General features: G+C 39.6%; 1 protein-coding gene across 2 annotated transcripts in view; it reads right to left on the reverse strand.

Annotated features, from left to right (window-relative positions):
* Window positions 1-15057, reverse strand: part of tenm1 (teneurin transmembrane protein 1) — a 230956-nt gene that overhangs the window by 30298 nt on the left and 185601 nt on the right. The window lies entirely within an intron of this gene.

Raw genomic sequence — 15057 nt, forward strand, 5'->3', positions numbered from 1 at the left:
ACCTCCTCCCTGTAGACTGTCTCATCGCCATCAGTGATCGTCAGTAAACTTTATGATGTTGGAGTTGTGTGTGGCCAAGCAGTCGTGGGTGAACAGAGAGTACAGGTGTTGTGGAAATTCATACTGAGACTTTGTCATTTTTTCAAACAATCATCATCACCATCAGTGATCGTCAGTAAACTTGATGATGTTGGAGTTGTGCGTGGCCAAGCAGTCGTGGGTGAACAGAGAGTACAGGTGTCGTGGAAATTCATACTGAGACTTTGTCATTTTTTCAAACAATCATCTTTATTTAATATTGATTAATTATTGTAATAATGAGACTAGTCAACCCCACAGTCTTGACTGTTGGGCAGAGTAGCCTAACCTTTACACAAATGCAGAGTTCTTTATATAGCTGACACTAAGAATGCTCAGTCATGGTTGGTTCCACCCCTCCCATGCAGAATAGGGCATCATAAGCAACTCTGAGTTCATCCTGTCGTTATCTACATAGGGTTGTTGTCTTAACCCCACCCTGGCTTAGGTTCCCAGTTGCAAGGATGCTTTTGAGACAATGAGGGATTGTTCTACTCCTAAGCTATCTCTAGTAAAACACATTCTTGTCTATGTAATGCAGTCTTTAACTCATTTATCGGCTCAAGCCATCTCCAGTGACCATACGCCCAGATTAGCTGCAGGGAACTATAGTGGAGACCATAAAAACACAGACACTAGTAGGACAGAAATGTCTTACTATTAGTTAAATATTAATTGTTAACCATTAATATCATATAGATCAGGTAAATATGTAATTTGTCTATCACACAGGAGTTGACTAAGCACATATGCCTGAGGGGCCCCCGTGTTGAGGGTGAGTGTGGTGGAAGTGGTTGGCTACCTTCACATGTTGGATATGAGGATTAGTTCCAGTTTTAGAGGCAGGACTGCTAGAAACACTGGGTTGGAGCAAATCTAACCATTTCTTTTGATTTGTGTGATGCTGTTGATGGAAGTATTAACCACTATTACCTCAGGTCTTCTCCAGTTTCCACATATTGAGAGCAACTTTAGGATAACAGTAGGGGGAGGATTGTTACTGTGTCTAATATTTAAACCTCTTATTCTGCAGGTATATTGTTTGTGGTAGTTGCATTGCTGTAGTGTTCGCACAATATTTTTTGTTATATAGTCATAGTGAAATATATTCAAAGCATAATTTTAAATGCAAATATACATTTTCTATGGTAGAAAACATATATGGAACACTGACACTGTTACATGATACCTATGCATATGAGAGGTCTAAAAGTAACGCTAAATAGATGAATCATCCAGATTGATTAAGCCCTCTGTAAATGAATCATGTCTAGGTTACCTCATTGAATCCTCGACCCCCAAACATCGGCCTGGTGAGTTGAATTCACTGCTGAACGAGAGAGACCAAATAATTTATGGCACAGACAAAAAGAATGCTACTTCAGATGCCAGGAGTCCAAAGCTATTACCCTGGGTATCATGTAACATTTCACAGCACAAGCTTAGGTGGATGCCCTGGGGAAAAGGTGGGAAATAAAATGATAAATTGACCAGTCACCAGGTCTGACCCAGCGTTAATACCTCGGCCAATGTATTTAAAAAAATAAAGAAGGGAAAACATTAATTTTGAGGAGAAGCTCTTGACCCTGATCTATCTCTGGTCCCTGCTGCTGAGGCAAAACACAGCATATCCAGGGCAGCCTAGCCTGGCCAGTGCTGGTTGGAGGAAGCTGTGTCTGCCTGGGATGCCTGGATGACTGGGTGCCTGGTGCCGCTCCCTGGCTTCCACAGCCAGTTGCTCAACATCAGAGAGACTGATATGTGGGTCCTGCCTGAGCGTACGTGTGTTCACAGATGACTGCTTCTGCCACTTTCACGCATGCTTCCTCATTAAAACAGCCCTGGCAGCCTCCATGCCGTCTCGCACTGATAACGCGGAGTGTACACGGCCTATGCAATGATTGTACGGACAGCTCTTGTTCTCTCTGGAGAGGGCTTTCGTGTGTGGCAGCTTGATTCCTGCACCACACGGGAGGTCGATAATTGGAGACATATGTTTGAGTTGAGAACTGCCACAAACGTGGTGGAAAATGCTTATGATTTTTTTTTAAACGCTGCCACATTGAAACTAAACCATGGGATCTGTGTAGCTGGTATAGCTAACGCCCACCTTTGTTATTGAAAAATATTGAAATCCAGTGTGGGCTTTCAAAGGATTTGGCATTCTTTTTGGGTGAATAAGGCTGGGGGCTAAAGTGACTGGTGTTCTGAGACTGGGAAGGGAGGTACAGTATATCACCTGAAACACAACAACTACCACTACTGCTATTGTACAATGGAATACAAATAGGGTGTATTATTGATACCAATTTGTTTACAGTACATTATGGCCCACTTGAGGCAACGTGTTGCCAGATACTCTACGGTACCTAGTGGTTGACCTACTTCTGGGAGACCTTTTTATGGATAATCAAGAAGCAAACGCTTCTACATCTATTTCATGGACAAGCACTCTCTCCAGCTTGAAAATACTTAATCAATGCGTTTATTTTTTGTTTGTAATCGGTTCGTCACCATATTTCCAGTCAATATGAATCTACTGAAAGTGAAGTAAACCCAATGTTTGTTTAACCACATCATAGCTGCTGCTTGATAGCTGCTGCTACAGTTAGAATCAGATACATTTCTAGCAGACACTACAGACCCTCTACACTGCATCTAAATTACATTGCATTAAGTAAACAAACAAGTAAACCAGGGATTTCAACAATTATCTTTAACACAGTGAAATCCTCCTGTAACAGTCAGTTAAATGCATTTATATCCGATATACAGTACATCTCTGGATATGATGGTATTGAGTACTTTGTTGTCTGCTACACTATTTTTGTGGTAAGAATTTAGAGTGAGAAAACAACAACTCTCAGATTTCCGTGGGGTGAGGACCATCGTCTGCTCTAAGGTCAAGAGTGTATTGATTGAAAATATATTTTAGAAGTGTGCAACTTAATTTTTTGGGGGGCAAAACTTTCTAAAAGCCCATTTTTTCTGAGTAGACTATTATGAAGCATGTGGACCTGGTGTCAGGTTATCAGACATTTGAATCAGTCTGCCAATGATCTTATCTTTCTTTAAAAGCATTTTTTCATCCTTAAGAGCCCTAGTCACTCAGTATACAATTGTTGGAAAAATCCACTTATTCTGCCCTCTTCTTGCTAAGATGCATCAAGCAACATGATATCACTGGCAGTGGCGTACCTCAGTTTCTTGCCATAACCCCCCCACCCGCAAGGTCTGAGCAATTCTACACATTTCACCATGGGGCAAATAGCATTGCTACACATATTGCCAAAGGGCAGGGAGAAAAAAACGTGCATTTTTATAGTTCATCTCATGCTATTCTACACATATTGTAGAGGCTGAGAGAATTCTGCATTTTTAAAGATAATTTCCTGCCTGTGGGCCTCCCTGCCTTGCAGGGGTGTGTGTTACGCCAGTGATCATTGGATATGCATTATCTAATGGATAGACTTGAACTCGGTTTAAGAAGTAGCCAGTCTACATTGCTGCTTATCCATGTTTAAGTTCCAACCACAACAGTCAGTCGCTACCTCATCCTTGTTCAGTCTATTGGTTTCCTGTCTGTGAATCGCAGTTGGCTTACACTTTAATATGTTCTACCAATCAACACCCTCAGAACTTTACAGTTCCCTGGTTATATAACAACGGAATGAATATGTGTTCCCATGTTTACAATGACAACTACCACGTTTACAATAACATCTCCTAACCTATTGCTGTTCATGGCATATCAGATGTTCTCTTGGTTAGAAGAGCTTTTCAAATCAAATACAATTGCGCCAAATACAACAGGTGTAGACTTTAAAGGGAAATGCTTACTTAACCAACATGCAGTTTTAAGAAAAATAAGTGTTAAGTAAAAAACACACATAAAAAATAATTAAAGAGCAGCAGTAAAATAACAGGAGCGAGGCTATATTATTATTTAAATAATTTTTATTGAACCTTTATTTAACTAGGCAAGTCAGTTAAGAACAAATTCTTATTTACAATGACGGCCTACACCGGCCAAACCCAGACGACGCTGGGCCAATTGTGCGTCGCCCTATGGGACACCTAATCACGGCCGGTTGTGATATAGCCTGGATTCGGGTGGCGCATCTAGCACTGAGATGCAGTGCCTTAGACCGCTGCGCCACTCAGGAGCCAGTACAGAGTCAATGTGCGGGGGCACAGGTTAGTCGAGGTAATTGAGGTAATATGTACAGGGTAGGTAGAGTTAGCATGACTATGCATGGATAATAAACAGAGAGTAGCAGCAGCGTAAAAGAGGGGGTGGGGGGGCGATGACAATGCAAATAGTCTGGGTAGCCATTTGATTAGCTGTTCGGGAGTCTTATGGCTTGGGGGTAGAAGCTGTTAACAAGCTTTTTGGACCTAGACGTGGTGCTCCGGTACCGCTTGCCATCCACTTTGTTTATTCCCTCTACTTTTACACCTAGGCTCAGTCTGGTTCCTTTAGAAACATCAACTCATAAAAGTTGCTTCACAATCACAATGTTTTAAAACCCTGAAGAAAGATTTGGCCTTTAGATGTAATGGAACTTGCACATATTTAAACCATATTCCAATCTCCTTACTTCAACCAATAGCAAAAACATATGATATACACAAGACCAGCAGGCCATGCATATTACTAATACATGCATAAGAAAATACCATGAACCCATATACTAATTAGAAAACGTCTTTGTGTGTTACATTAACTTGGCAAGGCAAAGCCTCTTTACCATTCAAAAATTATTATTCACACCCTCTCCTGTCAATCAGAAAGGCTGAAAAGCTGATGAAGGAAGACTCACAATCTGTGTGACAATGACAGAGCATCAGCTAAAGACCCACCAACACACCTAATTGATTCACTGCTTGATTTAGCAAAAAGTGTGCCAATGTCATCTTTCATAATCTAGCTTCTCCCTCAGGCTGTCTTAAGGAGCTAAAAAAAAATGAACCCTTCACAAGTGCTGGGCTAAAGGTCAGGGTTATTAAAGCATTGTTCTAAAGAATAATAATACATCATTACTGTGTGAGGTGCTCTGGTAAAGTGTGTTTATTATATCAAACTGCAAACAGACAGCACCTTTCCTCTGTACGCCAGATCTAACAGCATCTAGTCCTAGTCACAACAACCCTGCCAACCATCATCACCAAATGCATACAAATTACTAATCACAAAATCCACACATTAATACAACGTATTTCTATTCAGGCCAAGTGGAACATTAGCTGGTAAAGTACACAGTCGCTTGCAGGTGGAACAATGTAGTATTTGCAGTTACCGTAACAACATGGGAATCTATTCACCAGGGGGAATGGATTGATCTCAATTTCGCTGTTGTTATGAGCGACAGACCAACTAATCCATCCCCATCTGGAGTGTCATCTCATCATGTCTGAGCCATTCATCAGCCTCACATGACTATATTAAAACTAACCTAGGTCTCCACATTAACGCTTGTCCTCTTGTCCGGGACAAGTCCAAAAAATTGTCGGACAAGAAGAATAAATCACACAACAATCACAATATCAAACAATTACTCAGATCAGAATTTGATCAGGGAGGCCAACATTGGAATAATATTTAAATCTCTCAAGTACATAAATAAAAAAGCCTACATGTCAAAGCGTATGTGATATGCATATTGGCTACAGCCTCATGTCCAAACAGATGCTGACATGAGGAAGAGGAAAATGTAGCCAAGCTTCAATGAGACTTTTAATGACATAAATATAGGCTAAACACCAGTCATATTTGACAAATATAATGAAGGATAAAGGCTTGATTCTGTCGACATACTGGAGGTACGGTTCATTCAGATCAAATGGTCAAAAGACCTGAGTGAAAGACAGTGCTGCGCACCGCTCATCACCTAAGTTAAATCTGAGCGGAGGCGGTTTGAGCGGAGGCGGTTTGAAACTATATAACCATAAACTTTATTGTCATTTTATGAGTCATGTCTTACCTTGTTTGAAAGTAGCCTAGCCCAAAATATAACCATAGAAATGTTGAGAAAATTATTTTATAAACACACCATTGAAACCATCATTTTTCTCATGCTCTATTGTTTTTCAAATCAACGTTATTTTATTTTCCAGCAGCCAAAGACATAATCTTAGTCATATTAGCAACCCATGTTAGTGGATGTATCTTTAGATCTCCCCTCTTTCTTAATTTCAAACCGATATTTGTCTCATGAAACGTCTTGCGTGTGCAGTGCGCATTGTCGAGCTTATCATATGAAGAAATAAAACTGAATCAACATTTTAAGCTAAAAGGTCTGATCTGTTGCATCAGCCTCATTACTGTGTGTGGCATGGTCAGTAAAACACCTCTTTCTCAGACAAAGAATAATCTGATGTTATTACTACCCCTGTTTTTGCACATTGCAATTGACTTGACAGTTTCCTTGATTTTGATCGTGCCTGTACAAATATTTTTCACTGATTTAATCACACCCTTATATGTCTAGAATGATCAATACAACAAGACTACTTTGATTATGACACATTGGGGATGTGAAGATGATTGTATAACCAAAAAAACCAACCTAACACAATTTACTAAATGTAATACTGCCTGTTAATAGTATAGCCAGACGAGTTAAGAGTATAGTTGGCATAAAAACGCATAATCCAAAGCCCTTTCTCTTAGTGTCCTATTTATGCAACACAACGTAATGCAGCAGGATGCACAAAATGAGGATAAATCCAAGGCTGGCTGAGGTGACAGTGATGAACTGATGTTGTGGTCTCATGGTTCAGGGAGCTATTATAATTAATAGTTCTAATGTTTTATGTGCTTCTGGGGACACTGCAAAAACTGTGGGACTGGGGAGAGTGTCAATACAACATCAATATCAATGAAGGCCCAAACAGTAGTGCATGTATGGACTGCAGCTGCTTCAGAATGACTGCATCTGTATCTGTGACAGCCAGTAATACCCATTATTCCTGAAGGTTAATGCCACGCCATGGAGTACCGCAGCCTCTCTTCCTCTCACCTACCGTTGCAGATCTGTCAGCCATGACACACTTAAATCCTGTTAGCAATACACTATTCTGCTCCCTCCCAGCCTGGGTGCCCTGATTTAGGAACAGTTTCATCACTCGTCATGGTTTTACAGTAACATCTTTATTTTGATTTGGCTGTCATCATTTACTCCCATGTGACAACAAGACACACACAACAAAATAAACAAACTGGCTGCATGGGACCAGGGACCGTGTCACATGTTGCTGAAACAGCCCTGTAAAGGCCTGTACGTTGAAGGGGGGTCATTCCACCTTCAAAAGCACAAGCAAGAGGATTTCAACACCCACCATCTCAGATTGGTCTGAAATTGTTTGTTGTTTAGCTGTGGCTCAGAGCATTGTTTCTTCATCCTATGTAAAGTATTCCCAGTGAATTTGTTGACACCCCCCTTTTCAGAGATATTTGTCATTTAATAAGAATCAGCCACATTTTTTTCAATTTTCGCCTAAAATTACATACCCAAATATAACTGCCTGTAGCTCAGGCCCTGAAGCATGGATATGCATATTCTTGGTACCATTTGAAAAAAAAAACACTTTGAAGTTTGTGGAAATGTGAGAGGAATGTCGGAGAATATAACACATTAGATCTGGTAAAAGATAATACAAAGAAAAAAAACCCCATTTATTTATATATTTTTTTGTACCATCATCTTTGAAATGCAAGAGAAAGGCCATAATGTATTATTCCAGCCCAGGTGCATTTTAGATTTTTGCCACTAGATGGCAGCAGTGTATGTGCAACGTTTCAGACATCCAATAAACCATTGCATTTCTGTTCTAAATTTTGTATCATGACTACCCAAATGTGCCTAATTTGTTTATTAATAACGTTTCATGTTCAGAACTGTGCACTCTCCTCAAACAATAGCATGATATTATTTCACTGTAATAGCTACTGTAAATTGGACAGTGCAGTTAGATTAACAAGAATTTAAGCTTTCTGCCAATATCAGATATGCCTATGTCCTGAGAAGTTCTTGTTACTTACAACCTCATGCTAATCGTATTAGCCTACGTTAGCTCAACCGTCCCACAGGGGACCCACCAATCCTGAATAAGTTTTAAGTTGTTTGATTTATGTCCCATCCTACAGCCTAATATTACCAAGTTCTGACCAATAGATGGTGCTGTTCCAAGTTTCTTTTTTAAAGAACAACCCCCCCATTTGAAACAGTGGCCAGGTAAACAAATCCAAAGCATGGGTTTCTATCAGACGTAGTCCATAAACTGCTTAAGGAAACCAATATGTAATTTTGTAATTTGGGTGAACTATACATTTGACATAAAAAATAAATCACCTAATAGTAGGAACAGCACCATCTAGTGGTCAGAACAGATGGGTCTAATTCGGGTGGTCTAATCGGGTGGGTCTAATCCTGAATGCTGATTGGTTAAAACCGCACTCCAGCCAGTGTCTATTCCATAAATTACTACCAGCTAAATCTAGGATGTTAAAAAGCCTATTTACTCTGTTCCATCTAACTGCGCAATCCACTGTCCATCAGCCCATCCAAGCAGTCTATAAACTTGATCTCCACTATAAAAAGCATCAAGAGATTATCTCACATTTCTTTAGACTAAGATTTAGTTTTCAACAGCGGAGATTTGTATAAACCTTGCTGTCTGTCTCTCCGACATTGGCAACATTGTTTCAATATTCAAATTTGATCTCCTGCTGTCCCATAGGAATGAACATGTCATGACAAGACAGTCCAGAGAACAGCATTTTTCAGCCAGTTTAAATCATGGATCAGCTGGCATTTTTATGGATATATACAAAGAAATGTCAATTGAAAAAAGGTCAAATGAAATGAAGTGCAGATAGTTTTGAGTCTTTCCAGCTTCAGTTTGAGGTGATTGTGTTAGCGGTCTTGTGAGCTAGCTCCTCTGAACAACAGTGTTCTGACAAGTGAGCACATTTTCTATGCCAGGTGAAATCGCGCCTCATTAGCTCATTGTTAAGGATGTATCCAAATAAATGTCACTAGAAAACAACTTAAACAAATGCAAATGCAGCTACAGTTGATGTGTCTGTTACTTGAACTCTGTGAAGCATTTATTTGGGCTGCAATCTGAGGTGCAGTTAATTGCTGATTTCTGAGGCTTGTATACTCTAACGAACTTATCCTCTGCAGCAGAGGTAACCCTTCCTTTCCTGTGGCGGTCCTCATGAGAGCCAGTTTCACAATAGGGCTTGATGGTTTTTGCGACTGTACTTGAAGAAACATTAAAAGTTGTTGAAATTTTCCGCGATGACTGACCTTCATGTCTTAAAGTAATGATGGACTGTTGTATCTCTTTGCTTATTTGAGCTGTTCTTGCCATAATATGGACTTGGTCTTTTACCAAATAGGGCTATCTTCTGTATACAAACCCTACCTTGTCACAACACAACTGATTGGCTCAAATGCATTAAGGAAAGAAATTCCACAAATTAACTTTGAACAAGGCACACTTGTTAATTGAAATGCATTCCAGGTGACTACCTCATGAAGCTGGTTGAGAAAATGCCAAGCATGTGCAAAGCAGGCATCAAGGCAAAGGGTGGCAACTTTGAAAAATCTCAAATATAAAATATATTTTGATTTGTTTAACACTTGTTTTGGTTACTACATGATTCCATATGTGTGATTTCATAGTGTTGATGTCTTCACTATTATTCTACAATGTAGAAAATAGTAAAAATAAAGAAAAACCCAGGTATGAGTAGGTTTGTCCAAACATTTGACTGGTTCTGTACAACAGGTGGGTCTAATCCTGAATGCGGATTGGTTAAAAACGCATTCCAGCTTGTGTCTAAGTTACCACCAGGTAAATCTAGGATGTTAAAATGCATATTTATTCTGTTCCACCTGACTGCGCAATCCACTGTCTCATCAGCCCAGCCAAGCAATTTATAAACTTGATCTCCACTATAAAAAGCAGCTAGACATTGTCTCACATTTCTTTTAGACTAACATTTAGTTTTCAACAGCGGAGATTTGAAAAACCTTGCTGTCTGTCTCTGTCATGTCCTGATCTGTTTCACCTGTCCCTGTGATTGTCTCCACCCCCTACATGTGTCGCTTATTTTCCCCAGTGTATTTATCCCTGTGTTTCCTGTCTCTCTGTGCCAGTTCGTCTTGTATGTTTATTCAAGTCAACCAGCGTGCTTTTCCCCGTACTCCTTTTCTATTCTCTTTTGCGTGTCTTCCCGGTTTTGACCACTGCCTGACTTTGGACTACTTTCCTGCCTGCCTGATCATCCTGCCTGCCCTGACCTTGAATCTGCCTGCCCTTTGGTACCTATTGGATTTTTGTACTGGTTTTGACCTTTTGCCTGTACATGACGTTTTGCCTGTTCTCTTGCCTGCCCCTTTTTGGATTAATAAACATTGTAAGACTCCAACCATCTGGGTCTCGCCTTGTGCCTTGATAGTCTCTCCGAAATCATGAATCATCTGGCATAATTTTTTATGGATACATACAAAGAAATATCAATTGAAAAAAGGTAAAACGAAACAAAGTGCAGCTAGTTTGCAGTCTTTCCATCTTCAGTTTGAAGTGATTGAGTTAGCTGTGTTGTTGGCTAGCTCCTTTGAACAACAGTGTTCAACAGTGAAGAGGTGACTCCGGGATGCAGTTGACAGCCCTTTTTATTGGTCAGTCTGAGATATGGCTTTTTCTTTGCAACTCTGCCTAGAAGGCCAGCATCCTGGAGTCGCCTCTTCATTGTTGACGTTGAGACTGGTGTTTTGCGGGTACTATTTAATGAAGCTGCCAGTTGAGGACTTGTGAGGTGTCTGTTTCTCAAACTAGACACTCTAATGTACTTGTCCTCTTGCTCAGTTGTGCACCAGGGCCTCCCACTCCTCTTTCTATTCTGGTTAGAGCCAATTTGTGCTTTTCTGTGAAGGGAGTAGTACACAGCGTTGTACAAGATCTTCAGTTTCTTGGCAATTTCTCACATGGAAAAGCCTTCATTTCTGAGAACAAGAATAGACTGACGAGTTTCAGAAGAAAGTCCTTTGTTTCTGGCCATTCTGAGCCTGTAATCGAACCCACAAATGCTGATGCTTCAGAGACTCATCTAGTCTAAAGAAGGCCAGTTTTATTGCTACTTTAATCAGAACAACAGTTTTCAGCCCTGCTAACATAATTGCAAAATGGTTTTCAAATTATCAATTAGCCTTTTAAAATGATAAACTTGGATTAGCTAACACAACGTGCCATTGGAACACAGGAGTGATGGTTGCTGATAATGGGCCTCTGTACACCTATGTAGATATTCCATAAAAAAAACGGCCATTTCCAGCTACATTAGTCATTTACAACATTAACAATGTCTACACTGTATTTCTGATCAATTGATGTTATTTTAATGGCCAAAAAAATTGCTTTTCTTTCAAAACAAGGACATTTCTAAGTGGCCCCAAGCTTTTGTACGGTAGTGTTGGACCATATATAAATTAGATGTATAATTTATTTTAAAAATGTAGTTCCCCATGATAGGTCAATAAATAAATTAGGTGTGTAATTTATTTTAAAATGCTGTTCCACCATGATAGGATAATTAAATAAATAAGATGTAAAATTCATTATAAAATGTATATCCCTCATCTGCACAGAATTGAAAGCTCTCTCACGACACCTGTTCACAGACATACATTGGTTCTGGGAAATGCAACCATTTCCTTTCTCACTCAACGCCACACTTTCCTAAACACCAAAAAACACACACCATCCATCTCAATACATCCACACATACCCACATACTGTGCCTTCTGTCTGCTGTGTTTTTATCTCCACCATGTTGAATAGTCCTTTTGTGTTCCAATTAGTTATATTTGAAGATAGATAGAAAAGCTATACGTATTATTACAATCCATAACAAGGCTAGTATTGTGTGCTTCATTTTTAGAATAGCCATGGAGTAGTCTTTGTGTCTCTGAACAATTGGTTATCAATATACATTTTATTGACTACGAGAGCTACGCGTTTCCATTTCAATCTATTTTCCTTGAAAATTGGATACAGAACTTTGCCCTGTTCTGCAATTTCCTTCAGGAACTGGTCATTTATGCCTATTTTCATGCCAGCATTTTTATGCCTATTTTCATGCCAGCTTTTACCCAGGCTTTTAACCAATATTCTATCTTTAAAGAAAGCAAATTTGGCAACGATTTGGCGTTCATACCTCTGCCCTCTCTGTCCGAAGCGGTGTACACGTTTGAGTTGGATTTTGTCGATAGATCCCACGCGAAGCTAAAGCGCTGTAAGGAGGAACTCTAACTACATATTCAGGAACTTCTTCTTTCTCTTGGATACCTGTAAGTACCAGATTCTCTCTTATGGATCTAGTCTGTATGGCTTCTCTCAGAACGATGTTCTCCTTTTAAAGTTCATTAACATCGGTTTCAATCGTATTGACTGTCCCTTTTAGCTTGTTTGTGTCTTTCTCCAATGTCGCAGCTTTTTGGTCACTCATCTCAAGGTCTTCAACTCTTTTCTATCCTTACTGACTAGTTCAAGTTTGCCCAGTTTGTCATTTATTGATTTCAACAGATCGGTTTCGACCTTTACCATTTCTGGTGGTGAAAAGATTAAATCGTCTGTCTGTAGAAGAGCCACATTTTCGTTTTGAGATAGGTTCCCCTGTCTTACTCTCCGTCATGTTTGGGTGTTGCTTGTTTTTGTAATATTTGGCAATACATTTCTCTAGTCTTATAATTTGTTCTGTGGTGTTATGCAGATTGAAGGTTATTACCCACCAGATTGTGAAGTGCTAATATTTAGTCTAACTTACCGATATTGAATATTACATTTTTATCTTGAGGTGATCTACATTGCTGTGTTCAGTCCGCCATCTTGCCATTCCATTCCTCATGTCTTACTCATTATTAGAAAAAAGCTTGGTCCAAATCAGATATTAGGTACTATTCTATTAGGTACTACTACTACTATTGAATATTTATATGGGGGCTATACATTAAAATGGCCAATTTGGGTAAAAATCTATTAGCTTAATTTCCCAGAGATATATTTCAACAAAATAATGTTGAAGGAATGCTAATCTTATCTGGTTCTAACTACATAAATGATTTCAGAACAATCTGAGATGGTGGGTGTCATGGCTTGCTGAAATGACATTGAACAAACCAGGGGTGAGTCAGTTATTGGAACTGTGTGTGATGGACCCTGATGCAGTGACTGTGTTATCACCTGATAATGCAGGGGTGGGCAAAAATTTGTCTCGAGGGCCACATCGGGATTTAAAAATTCAGCCAAGGGCCGCAAAGATTTTTTGGGGGACCGATTTGTTCGCGTCAAAAGCAATTTGTGGGCTAGAAAAAGGGCAGTTATTTGAAAATGTAGAGGTCCATTATAATTTCTACATACTTTTTATCTAGTTTTAGATGTTCAAGAGTGGCCTGGAGTGGTTTTTTACCCAAAATAATATTCCCCCCCATTTTATTTTATTATTATTATAATTGTAGATTTTTTTTTACTCAAACCTCCCCCGGCTCCATACCGCAAGCACATTCAATTTGGTCTGTGGGGCCGTATGTTGCCCACCCCTGTGATAAGGGCCTTACTCTGGCGCCTACGGGGCCATGGAATCCCGGGTATTGTGTATTGGAGGAGCAGCAAAATTAATTTCCATTGCTGCCATACTGTACTGTGTGGTCTAACTAAGCTCCACCCAGCCCAGATGATAAGGCTGAGGGAGAGGTTGAGGGAGAAGGGGAGGGGGAGAGGCGGGCACATAGTTGGAATTAATAGCGTCTCAGCACTGGAGCCAAAAAATCATGCCCGGGCTGAAGCCAGTCTAAATGATGTGCCCACACTGCTCTGAGCCTAATTTGGCTCTTACACATGTTCACTGTAGAGAGGAGACTGCAGACAGGAATTTCAACCCCGACAAAAAGGAGAGACACTCTGTTTGAACTTCAAAGCTGCTGCTGTTTGAGAACAGAAAATGACTGGGATCATCATTGGTGGACAAACCAATTTCAAGGACTTTCTATTGATAAGACAGAAGCACATTGAACCTCTGCTAATATCTGTCAATATTCAGACCCTGAATCATAATACTTCTCAGGTTCAGAAAAGGGCTGGTTGCTGAATGCATATACAGTGCCTTCAGAAAGTATTCATAGCCCTAGACTTATTCCACATTTTGTTGTGTTACAGCCTGAATTCAAAATGTATTTAAAAAAGTTTCTCGCTCATATACACAATACCCCTTAATGAGAAAGTGAAAACATGTTTTTTGAAATGTTAGCAAATTTATTGAAAAACAAATAGAGAAATATTTAATTTACGTAAGTAGTCACACCCCTGAGTCCAATCATGTTAGAATCACCTTCGGCAGTGATTACAGCTGTGAGTCTTTCTTGGTAAGTCTCTAAGAGTTTTGTACACCTGGATTGTACAATATTTACACATTGTTCTTTTTTAAATTCTTAAAGCTCTGTCAAGTTGGTTGTTGATCATTGCTAGACAGCTATGTTTAAGTCTTACCATATTTTAATTTTAATGTCGATTTAAGTCAGAACTGTAACTAGGCCACTCAGGAACATTTAACGTGTATATTTGGCCTTGTGTTTTAGGTTATTGTCCTGTTGAAAGGTGAACTTGACTCCCAGTGTCTGTTGGAAAGCAGACTGAATCAGGTTTTCCTCTAGGATTTTGCCTGTGCTTAGCTCTATTCCATTTATTTTTATCCTAAAAAAACTCCCTAGTCTTTGCCGATGACAAGTATACCCATAACATGATGCAGCCACCACCATGCTTGTAAATATGAATAATGGTTCTCAGTGATGTGTTTTGTTGGATTTTCCCTAAACATAATGCTTTGTATTCAGGAAATAAAGTTAATTTCTTTGCCACATTTTATCGCAGTTTTACTTTACTGCCTCATTGCAAACAGGATGCATGTTT

Source organism: Salmo trutta, chromosome 15 (genome assembly GCF_901001165.1).
Source record: "Salmo trutta chromosome 15, fSalTru1.1, whole genome shotgun sequence".
Classification (NCBI taxonomy): domain Eukaryota; kingdom Metazoa; phylum Chordata; class Actinopteri; order Salmoniformes; family Salmonidae; genus Salmo; species Salmo trutta.